Raw genomic sequence first — 15,018 nt, 5'->3', positions numbered from 1 at the left:
CAAGGTAAAGTCACAAGCAACCCCCCAAATGATCCTGTGCACAACGATCTGGTAGCTTGGCATAAGCAGCCAGGCTTAAAATAGACAAATGTATAAAGTATTTATGCAGCAACTTCAAATAGCAATAGGGTGAAAACACAACAAAAGAAAAATCCCACACCAATTTAGAAAAATAGAGTAAAATGTAATAAACAAGTTGAAATCAAAAAGACAAAAAACCAATCAGTTGAACCGGAGAGATGCAATTTTAAAGATTTAAGTAAAATAGCATCAAGAAGCAAAAAGCACCAACTGTGGCAATCTGATCATGACAATGTCAAAATTCAAGCCGACCACGATGGGGCATGGGCCGGATACTGGGACTGAGTTAGGCCCGCGAACAAAGTACCATAAATCCTGGTTTGCAGACAGTTGCGGGATCCCACGTAGAGGATGTGTCATGCAGCTGCAGTTCCGAGGAATATGCGGGCTGTGACATGGAGTCCTACATTGTCGTCACGAATGCCCTCAACGAGGGGCCTGCGATGTGAAGTCCTGCGTCAAAGATGCGTCAGGCACCGGTGGTTCTGAAGAAGATGCAGACTGTGATGAGGAGTCCTGCGTCGCTGTCGAGGATGCCGTTGACAAGGAGCTTGCAATGCAAAGGCCTGCATCAAGGATGCGTCGCTCAGCGGCAGTTCCGAAGAGACTGCGGGCTATAATGCAAGGTTCACCATCAGGGATACGTATTTACGGAGAAGTTCCAAAACAGCTGCGAGGAGATGCACTGTGCTGTGTCAGTTCTGCTCACAGGCCCACAGCCGGACTGGAAGAGAACCATCAGGCCCTCTTCAAAGAGTCCAGGACTGGGGAGGCACCATTTGTGGGGGGGGGGGGGGGCAAGACTCACATCAGATGGAGTCCAGGTGCTGGGTTCAAAGTGGTTGGTGCCTTTTGGTGGCTGGATCCACAGCTCTGATCAGGAGGCCTGCCAACCAGCCCTTGGAGTTACTCTGGTGGTTCGGAGTTCAAGATACAGATCCAGTCCTTTCACTTAGGCATCGGGGCAGCAGAGTAGCAGTCCTTTTGGCAGGGTAGTACATCATTCCTTCTGAGTCTTCCACACATCTAGCGGTGTACTGATAAGTTGGGCCTGAGGGTCCACTATTTGTACCTGGTGCCCACTTTGAAGTAGGTGAAGGTTCTGGAGGTTGCCCCTCTCCAGAAGTGTTTGGGATTCCTTCCTCCTTAACCTGACCCCAGCTTGTCTGGGGTCACAAAAGGCTAGTTTCAAAATACTTTGTGTGCTGGTGTGAGTCTTCGTGATGTGCAAATGTGGAAGGTGAGAGCTCCTCCCCCTTATCAAGTCAAAGATGGCCCATCCTTCCAACATCTATTCCCCCTTAGTTACACTGTCTGGGAGTAATACACAAAGACCAACTCATGTGACCCAAGATACAGGGTGCAGGCACCAAATAGTTGGGATAAGAAATGTCCAACTTAAATACAGTGCCATTTTCAGATTTGACTTAAAATCCCGCCTTGCCATTAAAGAGGGTTTTGAATGATAATTCTTTAGACACTAAACTTGATATTCCTACCTGCTCCCATTTGAAAGGTATCTTCTAATAAATGTAATAAGTTATTCCAATGTTATCCTACGGGAGAGGCAGCCCTTGGTGAGTGAAAAACAAATTTAGGAGCTTTTACTACAAGGAGATGTAAAAGTAAAACATACATGTCCAACTTTTCAAATATACTGCACCCTGCCCTATGGGTTGTCTAGCGCCCACCCTAGAGGTGACTTATATGTGTTAAAAATGAAGGGTTAGGCCTGGTATGAAGGTTTATTTTGCCAGATTGACATGGCAGTATAAAACTGCACACAGGCTACAATTGCTGCCCTGAGACATGTGTAAAGGTTACTTAAGTGGATGACACAATAAATGCGCAGCTCTACTAGTAGCATGCAATTGACAGGCCCTTGGTACATGTAGTACCACCTTACTAGAGACTTACAAGTAAACTAAATGTTCCATTTGGTTGTACACCAATTCCACCATATTTAAAGGAGAGAGCACACACACTTTAGCACATGTCAGCGATAGTAACAAGCACAGAGTCCTAAGGCCAACAAAAACAAGATCAGCAAAAGTGGAGGAGTAAGGCAAAAAGCTTGAGGAAGATCACCCTAAGGCTGACAGGTCTAATAGGCAGCAACGGACTTTGTTACCATGTAGGGAAGCACCTGGGGGCGGGTGGGACTATCACATTTGTGTCAGTTGATCGTAAGATGTGCTTGCTTTTGTTGGTTTTTGGTTGAAAACATGTTCTGGTCATCCACATATCTGGGCATACGTCTCAGTTGCCACACTTTTCACAAGACAACCTTGACTTTTAGACACATAGATCAGAAATTGTATCTCCTTGACAATCTATCCTGCACAATGCAGAAAGGTACTTTTTCTATGGCTGGAGAGTGAATGGTGTGAAGCGGGGGTAAGTGTGCATCCTACCACAAAATTCAAGAAACAGCTTTTACTAGTAGGATATTTAAATGTACATATTTTAATCTTGAAATTCATGGAACCGAGAGTTCAGCACATGACAAAAAAATTAGTGAATATTGAAAAATCGTTGTATTGGCCAGTACCTCAGATTGCAAACATTGCTATAAGAAAAAGTTAAATTTAGAAATAAATTGTACCATATCTAGTTATGCCTCAATTCCATACTGCTATTACCATCTCCTCGTATTACTCTGGTATCTGAATCTAGTTTCACAGAGATTTCAAACAAACAATGTTATCTCAAGTTTGAGATGTACTTGTTGATTTGTGATTTTTTTGTGTCAGAGTGCCTTCGGTTTTTGTGAATTGCCCTTCCTATGGAAAAAAGATGTCTCAAACAGATTTAGACAGGGTCTGTATCCACTGCCTTCCAAAAGATCACCATCCTAGTTCATGCAGACACTGTAAAAAACTCTCCCGAAGAATACTGAGAGACAGAGAACACATCAGATTGCATGGACAACAGGAGAAACAGCAAGAAAAACAACAGAAGAGTGTGGGTTCCTCAATAACCCATTGTGAAGGTCAGTCTACAATCGGGGTGCTTTCCTCCCAATCCCATAGAGCAGATCCAAGAAGAGAAGGCATCAAGGGGAGAGATATCGGTCCCAATAGACGCCAATGAGTATGACCTCAAGGACTGTGACATCGAGAAATCTGCCAAGCTGTTCACCGTCAAAAGGTACTCCATGGAAGTTGATGCTGAGATGCCATTTGACATCAAAGGAACACAGTCGGTTGATGTCAAGGCAAATGTCAGTGTCAAGAACTCCTCCATCGATGTCAAGACCACTACTATCAACGTTGAGTTCCCCTCCGTCGACGACCACCACTGAGGTCAATATAGTTACCGTTGACGTCAAAGACACCACCATCAACCACAAAGCCTCACCCATTGACATTGAGGCCTCCTCCGTTGATGTCACTACCAATTTTGATGTTGAAGCATTCACCGCCGACGTCAAAGACACCACAACCAGTGGCAAAGCATCTCCCATCGATGTCAAGTCCCTGGACATCAAAGACTTCACTGTCAGCGTCAAATTAGTCAAGTGTAATATCTGTGACATTAGGATCTAGAAGGCCATTACACCACTTGTCACCAAGATTGTTGCAAGATTTAAGTAAGTGGAGAAGGGGCACTCCTGGTTCGGATTATTCTCAAACATATTTGCTCCCAAGGAACACACCGGAGACATCTTGCTGCCTCCTGGGCCAGTCTCATCTCCAAGACTGTTGGAATCCACTCCTGCATCGTCACCAGTTAGACAGTCATTCCCTCCAAGATGATCAAGATAATCAAGGAGAAGACATTAGACTAGATCTAGAATTAGATCTGGAAGATCATATACTGCAAGATCTGCCTCTTCTCATTCAAGACAATCAGGCAGGTGATCGTCAAGGTCTCAATCTCACCATAGAAGACATTTGCCTTCAACTACCTCACAGTCTTCTATAAGGGATTACTCTCCAACCCTTTCATAATGTCCTCCAGCTAGAATCTCTCCATAAAACAATCTCTCCATCTTTAATGATGCATTAGTGAGAGGGTTACGAAATTGAACATCACGATGCAGACCACGACTACTTCAACTTCAGTCAACTTTGAGACATTACACTAAAGAAAATCTTCTAGACCTTTATTGCATTTGGTTCCAGGTCTTTTAGAGCAAGAAATGCAGCTATTATTGATGCCTGCAAAGATTAGGTCCAATCCTTACAGACTTCTAAAGAAGTGCAAACCACCAGATCAGAACCCCCTTTTTGTAAGGCAAGATCTAATGCCGGATTCAGTGATTACAGCTGCAGTTAAACAAATCACAGACAGCTGCTCCTACTTCGACTGTCCCACCAGACAAAGCGAGCAAAAGGATGGAATCATTGGGCAGAAAAATGTGCGGAACATCTGCAACAATCATGAAGGTGGCAAGTGCGACAGCGCTCTTGGGAAGATATGATCATTCCCTGTGGGACTCTTGACAAAAATACTCTGAGAAATTACCCAAGAAGGAAAGGCAGGACTTTGAAGAGGTTCTTAATGAAGGAATGCTAATCTCAAACCAAATCATTGGGGCAGCTGCAGAAACGTCAGACTTAGCAGCGCATGGGTACTGCCATGGCATCTCCACAAGACACAACCCTTGGCTGAGACTGACAGGTGTAAAACTGGAAGCACAACGAGGAATGTCTAATTGATCATTCTCAGGCTCAACATTATTAGTCTCTCATACAGATGACGAAATGTCAAGAATGAAGTCTGAAATTAACACTTTAAAAGCAGTTGGCCATAGGAGAAAGGAGTTCTGAAGGCGATACAGGCCTTATGATAGGGGTTATTTCCCTCAGAGAGTTCAAAACCCTCATTGTTTGCACCAATAGCAGCAACAACCAAGGCAAAAGTATCACCATAGGAAATCTTCTAGAGGAAAAGGAGGTCTCCAAAAACTACCTACTCCGACCGCAGGAAAACCTCTAGCAAAACAATGATTTCCTTCTTCCTTCTTCTCTGTTGCCTACGCTAGTAGGAGGAAGTATGAGCAATCATGTCGAAGAGAGGCGCCAAATAACCAAAGACAAATGGGTCGTGTATATTGTGCAGAATGGATATTCTCTATGGTTAGATCTTCTCCGCCCACAATACCACCAACCAAACCAAGGGAGTAGCCAGAAAATAAAATACTACCCACTTTGAACTAAATCTCTGATGGCACAACGAAGTGAAGCAAGTGCGCCCATTCCCCCCCAGAAGAGCTGCCTTTTCTCTTCCATCCAACAATCTTGCTAGTCATCCTTTCAACCTTCAATTCACTTACTGATTTCCACTACTTCACCTTTACATCCTGTCATCCATTAATTCTTTCATCCATCAATCATTCTTTCCCTATTCCTTCCATCAATCCACTCTACCATCCATCGACTTTCCACCCACTCTGCCATCCATCCTTTCATCTAGCTAATCTCCCATCCATCCACCCATCATTACATTCTATCATCCATCCATTTTGCCATCCATCCATCCACTGTGGAATCCATCCATCTATCCAGTCATCAACCTATCCATCCAACCATCCATCCATCATAAACTTATCCACTCTGCCATCCACCCATCCATCATTTGTCCATCCACTCTGCCATCCATCACTTGAATTTTATCCATCCATCCATCACTTTACTCTGTCATCTTTCACCTGGCCATCCACCTAGCCATCCAGCCCTTTAATCTGCCATGCTTTCCTCTGTCATCCACACATCCATTTACTGACTCATTCGTCTATCCCCTTACTCTGCCATTCTTTCACCAGTCGACCCGCCTAGCCAATCATTCATTCTTTCACCCATTCATTCATCTACTGCTTATTCATCCACCCACTCATTCATAGATCCTTTCACCTTTCCTTTCATTCACTTTTCCTTCCATCTTTGCCTCTTCTATTTGCCCAGATTTCACTCATCCTTTCTCCAGCTTACTCTTCTATTGATGTAATATTTTCTAGTGGTATTTATCAGCTTCTGTCTGCCGAGTTGCAGAGAGAAGAGACATATAAAGTACCCCACCATCGCAGGAGCTGCTAAAGCGGGGGGTTCGCAATGCCCCTGAACCAAATCATCGAATTATCAGATAGATCTGTTTCAAAAGGAGGTCAATACATTGATGATGAAGAACGCAGTGGAGGAGGTTCCGCACTATCAGAAAGGATTGGGAGTTTACTTCCAGTACTTTCTGGTTCAGAAGAGAGGACCCAAACAAGAATTTAGATCTATGCTAGACGTAACAAACCTTAACAAATTTACATAAAAAGAAAAGTTCTGGATGCTGGGACAACACCAAATATCCCCCCAGCTACAACAAAGAGACTGGTGTGTGCTTAAGACCTACATGAAGCCTATTTTTTAAGATTCAAAGTAGGCCTCAAACATCTTCAATTCACAGTTCTACCATTTGGGCTAAAGTCAGCTCGCAGAACATTTTGGAAATGCTAGGCTGCCTTTGCAGCTCATCTAAAAAGCAAAAGATATTCATCTACCAGTAGCTTAACAATTGCTTAATAAAGAGTCCATCCTCAGAAATAACTCTCAAGCATTTCCAGACATGTCTGGACATGTTCTCACAACTAGGTGTTTAGGTCAACATAAACAAATCATTAGTACATCCTATCAAAAAGATACACTATCTTTGTGCTATTCTGGATACCCAATCTGCAAAAGACTATCCTTCAGAGGAGAGACTGTCATCTATCCCCCTGAAATGTCTCAATCTGGTGCATACTCATCACCTTCAGCTCAACAAATATCCTCCTTATTGGTGTCAATTGTATCTTCCTCACTCCAGACTTCACAAGACCACTGCAAAGGTCTGGAGGATCAGTCGAATCAGTCCTCGAACAGTTGGTAACAGAAACTAACTCTGTTGCACTCTGCACTGCAGTCTCTCCCCTAGTGGACCAATTTGAAAACACTAGTGGAAATCCCCTTCCGTCAGTATCTATCAACCCAAACTCTTGTCACAGATGCTTCCTTCCAAGTATAGGGTGCTCACATGTGTCTTTTACAGACACAACAAATATGATTTAATAAAGAAGCATCTTACCATATCAATCACCTAGAAATGATAACGGGCCCCATAACACTGAAGCCCTTCCAACACTGCAAATAATACGAACCCACTGTAACTTCAGACTGACAATACTACAATACATTATCTTAACAAACAGGGAGGGACATAATCCAGAACTCTGTCCCTCGAATCTCAGACCGTATAGAAATGACTCACAGCGAGAAACTCAATAATTACAGTAGTGCATCTTCCAGGTGTTCAAAATACAGAAGCAGATTCCCTCAGTTGTATTATTCAAGACAGCCACGACTGGGTTCTAAACTTTGAAGTACTGGAAGAAATTTTTCAGGAAAGGGGCTATCTTCAAACAGCCAAGTTTATAGATGGGAAAAATAATTGCCAAGACCTAGCCTCCAGATTTTACCAACCTGGTTAGAATGAAAATGCCCTTTTAATCGACTGGTCAAGGACATTTTCTCTATGCTTTTCCACCAATCCCTCTTATTTTGGCAGTCTTGATCAAGCTGTACAAATCCAAGATCAGAATGATACTAACAGCATCGGAATGGGCTAGTCAATGGTGGTTCACGGACTTTCTTCATCTCTCTGAGCGCCCGCACAAGAGGTTGCCGTGAAGGCAGGATCTCTTTTACAAGGTGGGAGGTCAGATTCTTCATCCAAATCTTCCATTGCTGCGATTCACTGCTTGGCCCCTGAATTCTTACAGTAAGGCCATCAAAAGCTACCACAAGACTTTGAGAGAGTCCAAGTGTCCTTCCTCAAGAAAATCGCACACTTTGAAATGGAAGAGATTTTGTATTTGGTGTATTCAAAACAATTTTGATCCATTTAATTGTTATAATGAAGTGTTGTTACCTTACCTGCTTCCTCCAGCAAATTGTAATGTACAGTACTCCTCTGTTAAGGTACACTTTGCGACCGTAACTGCCAACAGAAAATCCCCTTCACTAATCTCATTTTATAAAATTCCTGTAGTTAAGGATTTTTTAGAAGGTATTAAGAAGGTTTTCCGTCCAGTTAGAACTCTTTCTCCCCCTGGGGAGCTTAACATTGTTGTATCTAAATTCATAGAGACTCCTTTTGAACCTATTTACAAGGCATCTTTAAAACACCTTACATGGAAAATGGGTTTCTGAGTCACAATTAATCCAGCGTGCAGAGTAAACGGAATCCAAGTCCTCTGTGCAAATGAACCATATACAGTTTTTCATCAAAACAGTTTTGCAATGAGAACTCCTTCTACCCTTCTCCCTAAATTAGTCTTTGATTTCCACATTAATCAAAGAATTTCTTTGCCCATTTTTTCCAAATCCTTCAACTCTGGCAGAGAAACATTGTCACTCCCCTGATGTATCAAGAGTATTGAAATTCTATTTGGACAAAACTTAGATACTCAAGTGGGGTCAGCATTACTGAGGAATCCTTTTGGGTAATTATTGGGATTGTATCTATTTCTGAGGAATGTGCTTGTTAGTCTATTAAGTGCTTTTGAGTATTGATGAGGAACCCCTGGAAGAGAAGGAAAAGTTACTTACCTGTAATCCTAGTTCTCTCCCATTGGGTATTGTCATCTAAGTAATACGCAACCCACGCAACCCTCCCTCCTCCCCGGACAAGAAAATCTTCAGTCGACATTAAATTTTACCCAGGTTCATATATTGTCCTTTAAAAATGACCTGGTCTAACTGTCTCCTGTGAGGAATGATGGGATACTCAGGCTACTGAAGGTTCTTAAAGCCACAGTGCCAGTTGCATTAGCTGAATGTATGAATGTATTACTTACAGCCTATTGACTAATTCTGTCCTTAATTTCTTTTTCCTTTTAAAGAACGTTTGAGAAAGATTTGCTATGTTCACTTGTACTCTTTGGTGACCTATATGAAAGAAAATGTTTTTCTTTTTTAAAATGAAAATAAAATGTGAACTTCTTAGCCTGTTTATTGGCAGCAATTGTTGAGTGTAAATATTTCTTCCAGATTTATATAAGTACACAGCTATGTATTTTACGAGTGCTCCAGGGTCCCTGCATGTGGGCAGAGCTATTCATTCCTTATGACTTTGATGAGGATCTTCCCAGAAGAGAACAAGGATTACAGGCAAGTACTTCACCTTCCTACGGATATCGCCTTTTTCCTTCACAAACTAAACAGACATATGGAAGTCCTGGACCTCATTCCCTGGCCACATCCTTCCAAAGAGTAAAAAGCTTGTTCTGATTTCTTCTCGTAATAAAAGTTAAGGAATTGGAAGCATATATAGCTACTCCAGAGCCTTCAATATTATTACTTTGCCCCACCATGTGAATGGCTGTCTCAGGCTTACAATGTTTTAAGAGACACTGGTCTGTTGGGACATTTGTCAGGGTTAGAGGTTTTGTTATACTCAAATGGCATTTACATTACACAAAGGATAAAAAAAAATAGCCCCTGTTAATCAGCAATAAAAAAGTAAGAATCATTTTTCTCCTTTGGCATCATCTTGCAACTATTTTCTTTTTAAAAACTATCATTGGTAGATCCAAAGTTCTGCCAAATCGAGATCAGGTCGGTCAAGGGGGCATAATGGTGTTAGCCACCCAAAAAGTGTTTTCATATGGGCTAACCAATACACACATAACAACAGATACATTTATATGTAATTTCTCGAATTAGAAACATGGCCTGCACTTGTGCCCCTTGAAGAACTTTTGCCCCACTGTGGAACAAAAGGCTGCCTCCCCAACTGCTGTGATGTATTATAAGAATGACTCACAATGTGTTTTTGAATTCTTTAGCAATGTTGTTGTTTATTGCTTGAATGACTTATTGATTATGGGTGCTTTGGAGGTGAAAGTGTTTTTTTTACCTTATAGGTGTCACGTTGCCAGTGGCCCCTGAACAAAACCATGACTCTGGTTCTTTGGAGCATGGGCTTGACTGGTGGCGGTGAACGGTGGCATGGAGACTGAGCCCTCTTTCACATGCACTACTGTAGACTTGAGAACGGGTCTGTCACATGATCAGAGTGTGGTGCCACTGAGCCATGCATAGGAGGTGTTGTGTGCAGTACCTCTGCCATATTGCTGCTTCTGTTTTTATGGCAAGTGCTGGAAATAGTCCTTTTTGCAGGGTTATCCCCAAACTTTTTGCTTCTCCCTCCCTTGTTTTTCCTGGCCTGTGGTTGTTGGCAAAAGGACTCTGGCCACTTTACCACTGCTGATCAGTGCTAAAGTGCATATGTTCTCTGTATAAATTGTTATTGTGATTAGTTATCCATGATTTGCATATTTGTTTTACCAGTAGGTCCCTAGTAAAGTGCACTGAGTGTGCCATGGCTGGTGATTCGAATGCTACGAGTGGGCCTGCAGCACCGATTGTGCCACCCACACGAGTAGCCCTTACGAGGTGTCTCAGGCCTGCCCCAGCAGTTCCTGTGTGCAGTTGCTAACTGCCATACTGACCTGGCCAGTGTCCCCACTGGCCAGGCCTAACCCTTCCCTTTCCGTACACATTGGACACCCCTAAGGAAGGCCCAAGGTACCCCCTTGGGCGGGCAGGATGCAGTGTATGTGAAAGGTAGAGCATGTACTAGTGTGGGTGACTTGCTCTGATAGTGAAATACTGCCAATTTCGTTTTTCACTATGGAAAGGCTATCTTGCCCATAGGCTATAATGGGGAATGCTGTGTATAATGTTTACCTGCATATCTTCCCATAGGAGCAAGATAGAAAATTGAAGTCTGGTGCCCCTGAGCTCAGAATTTAATAAACCATATTTTAGGAAGGATAGTTTTTAAATCCTGTGATTGAAAACAGCACTTTTAGAAAGTGGCTGTTTTCTTGTCTGACCTTTCTGTGTGCCTTGGCCTGTTTGTGAATTGACTGTCTGGTTTGTGAGTGACAGGGGCTGGGGTGGCTCCAGGAGGCTGAGTGAGTCCGCACTAGGATGAATAGCTTCATCTGCATCTTGAGTGGTGGGAGGGGATAGCAGCTGGGTCTGAATAGGGCGGTGCCTGCCTTCCACAATGCTGGCTCCACCTCCTGCTGGGCGGTTGACAACCCTGCCCCTCTGCCTCAAATGAAAGAAGGAGTCATGTAAACAGAGTGCTCCAGGATTGACCAGAACTGGTTTGGACTAGGCCAAGGCCTCTCTGCCTTCAGAGAACAAAGAGAATATTGGTATAAAAAGGGATACCCAGACCCCAGAAAATCAGATCATCCTGCAATCAAGAAGGAACCTCTGCCAAAGAGAAAAACTGGAAGACTGAAGAGGAAGGACTGCCCTGCTGTGTGTTTGCAGGCTGACCTGCAGTTGCTATTCTGCCAAGGAGAGGGGAAGGACTTTGCTATTGCGGTGTCCCCTTGCTTGAAGAGATCTCCAAGGGGCTGAGGAAAGCTGGACTCCTGATAAGAAGTCCCTGGAACAAAAGGACTTCACCCCCAGGTTCCCCCTGAACTCTGCTGTGTGAGTTCTGACCTGCCTAGAGTGCTTGATCCATTTGTGGGGCCTCTGGAGGTTGTTGCCTGCTGTTTGGGGAGCTGGAAAAGAAGAAGAAAAGAACATCTACAATTTCGCACGCAACACTTGTGGAGCGCATCGTTGACAGTGCGAGAGAATTCCCGTTGCCGCGAAGATCGTTGCAGCGCCTGTTGCCGCTGCAAGAACCGACGCATCATTTGCTTGCGGAGCGCATCGCCCCGGTGCGGGAAGATTCCTGTCGCTGTGAATATCATCGCAGAGCCTGTTGTCGCTGTGAGAACCGTTGCACCGCTTGCTTGCAGACTGCATCCCGTCGCTGCGAACATCGTCGCAGAGTCCAGCGCCAACGCATCGAGGGGCCGCGGCAGAAGAGGATCAACGCTGCGCCGCGCATCGCCGCTGCACCGAAGATCGCCGCCGCCCCGAAGATCGTCACATTGTGCCGTGCAAGACACCTCCTACCGGAGAACCTGCACCCCGGAATCCATACAAGGTATCGCATCGCTCCTCATACAGACCGGATTCATTGCAACACGCCCGCTGTGTGCAGCAGGGTTGTCGAATCGCCTCCCTAGGGTCTCAGGAGTGACGCATCGCTTGTTTTTCGATGCTGCAGTTGCCACTAGGAACTTTTGTTGTACCTACAGGTACTTTGAGCTAAAACTAACGCAACTGTGGATTATTTTGACGCAAACCCTAAAACTCTTTTAAAATCATATTCTTGAACTGTGCATGTTGGATTTTTGTCGTTTTGGTCTTGTGTAGTTTAGATAAAGATACTTTATTTTTCTAAACTGGTGTGGAGTCCATTTGTGGTGTTTTCACTGTGTTACTGTGAGTGTTGGTACAAATACTTTACACATTGCCTTTGATAAGCCTGTCTGCTCATGCCAAGCTACCAAAGGGGTGAGCAGGGATTATCCAAAGAGTGTATCACCCTTATCCTGACTAGAAGCAAGGGTCCCTATTTGGACATTGGGACCTACCTCTGCCAAATAGAGACCCCCAGATCTAACAGCAAGCCAATTAAAGGCAAGAGTGAGGCTATAGGGAAGTGCCCAGAAATACAGGTGTTCTGAGGCGAGGTATGCAGAGCGTTGGCTGAAATTCTAAAGAAACAAATCCAGGTAAGCCCTCTCCTAATATTTTTTGGATTGGTTAATGAATCAGTTGGAAATAAACAGAAACTACTTTTTTATGCTATGTTGTTGGCGAGAAGAGAGTTATGTAAAAAGTGGAGTAGTGCTCTCTCTTCAAAGTATATAGAGTGGAAATCATCCTTAATATATAACCTAAATTTAGACCTAACCTCCTTAGATAAGAGAAGATATGCCTTTTGGCGCCCTGTAGTTGAGTGGTTGGGTAGGTAGGAAGGGTGGTCCAATGATTATGCCTAAACAGGCCTCAGAAAATGCACAAGCCTCTCCTAAATCTCCTCTTTATGTATCTAGCAAGGGTGATAACAAAGAAACGATAGAAAGATGAGAGTGTCGCAAGACAGAGAGTTGTGCTAGATGAAGTGCAATTTGATGGGTCTCTCGGTAAGGCAGACAAAAAGTCAGATCCTTGCTCTCGTGGCACTGGTTGGTCACGTTTGAAGGTGCGTGAAAGGCAATCTGATGCTAATGAGGACTAAAAAAAAAAAAAAAAAAGAGTGAGGCTATTGGACCTCAGTCCCACATTGTGTGCTAATACAAACTTCCGCATTGTAACCGTTTGAGAGTTTTGCTCTCCGAGTCTATTTCCCAAGCCCATTTTTGATACTCTGTCAGGCTGTAAATACTTGCAAGAACAGGAGGAAATACAATTCTACTTTGTTCTGCACTACGGAGGGTGGGACCCTTAAACAGCATAAGGCATTCCTCTGTATGATGGACTTCAATTGATTATTTAATTATGCATGAAGACAGGTCTTGTCTCAAGGGTTTTCCATCTGTGCCTTATCTTAGAATCCAAATCAATGGATCTCTTTATTTTAATTATATCCCCATGGCATAATGTGCACAGGAGGAATCTTATTAGGAGGAGGAAGAGGACATTTCCTACTACTCTGCAAGGGAGAAAATTGCAGAGGTGATTGATTGATCAGTGGAGAGGGAAGTGAGACCTCATGGAAGGCAATTATTACTGTAACACACCATCTAGAACACCCCACTAAGAGTGAAGAAGGCAACCAGGTCTCTGTGACTCAGAACTCTAGAAGCTTGCAGAGCCCACGTTTACATACCAAGGCAAAGAGGCAGAGGGATACCACTGGGTTCTTGGATGCTTTTACATTTTTAAGGGAAGCCTTCCTTAAAAATACAGATGACTAGTTCCCATTATTCCCAAAGGGAGGTTGACTGTACAGGTGACACCGCTATGCTGAACCTTATTTCCCCTACAGAAGGAACCTGACGGGGTGAGGGGAGGGATGACAGTTATCTGTTGGGTGTAATGAAAGAGGAATTGGGGACAGTCCATTTAATATCATCTTTCAGATTCTTGGATCCTCTGCTTGTTCGTCCATTAGATAGTGATTCTGACTAACAGGACAGAAGGTTGATATGTTCAGCCCTAATGATGCATGCTATTCTTGGTAATTAAAACGGACCACAGCAGGCAAAGTAGCTACATTTCTGAGTAATGGACTGCACAAGCCTCAAGATAAAGAGGTGAGAGACTAAGCTCTTCAAAGATCCAACAAAGGTCACTGACAGATCACAGAAAGCATGCAAAGATGAACACGTGAATGTAGCAGGTCCTTTGACAAAAATCTTGGATAACGCAAAGAAGGCCTAAGAGCCAGGCAAACTTAAATCCCCAAAAATTCTTTAGGGATGGACCCAACATGCCACAAAAATTCTTGTCAATGCAAATGGTATCTGGGCTGTGAAGCACGCTCTTTGCTTACTAATGTAATCTTAAAGGTAGAAGAATTAGCCACTTCAGAGGCTGGTCAATTTTTTAGAGCGGGCTCTTCTGCAAACCCTTTTTAAAGGAACTCTAATATATTCCCTCTGTCAATAGTCAAAGCACAGGTCTCTATCAAAAAGGTATTCAGTCCTAAGCTTTTGCAGATGCTGGTCAAGCTAGGACTGTTCCACCAGCAGCTTCAATTTTCAAGGTTTCCACGGGAACCTAGGATTCCAGTGTGCTGGGCATAAGCAAGACCGTAGAAGATTAGTGGGTTTCTTTCCCAACAGAGGCCTTGGCTGAAGCCATAGTCCCTAAAGAAGTTTTAGAGGAAGTACTATTGCAACAGAATGATATTTTCACTCATACTATCCATTTTTCTCAATTAAAGTCATGGTTTGTGGATGGATGGGCTTCCTTTGTGCATACGTGTCACAAGATTACACATTAAATGAGGGTTCTGTAAATGGTGGTTAAGTTCCTGATAGTTTTCTGGGTCCTCGCACCAGCCAAGAAGGCCTCAACTGCAATCCTTTTCAAA

General features: G+C 43.5%; 1 protein-coding gene across 2 annotated transcripts in view; it reads right to left on the bottom strand.

Moving 5' to 3' along the window:
* Nucleotides 1–15,018, bottom strand: part of PER3 (period circadian regulator 3) — a 361,451-nt gene that overhangs the window by 155,639 nt on the left and 190,794 nt on the right. The gene's annotated exons all lie outside the window — the stretch shown is intronic.

The sequence above is a fragment of the Lissotriton helveticus genome, chromosome 5_1 (genome assembly GCF_964261635.1).
Source record: "Lissotriton helveticus chromosome 5_1, aLisHel1.1, whole genome shotgun sequence".
NCBI classification, from domain to species: Eukaryota; Metazoa; Chordata; class Amphibia; order Caudata; family Salamandridae; genus Lissotriton; species Lissotriton helveticus.
The sequence above is the reverse complement of the archived record's forward strand: the minus strand, read 5'-3'. Positions and strand labels throughout refer to the sequence as shown.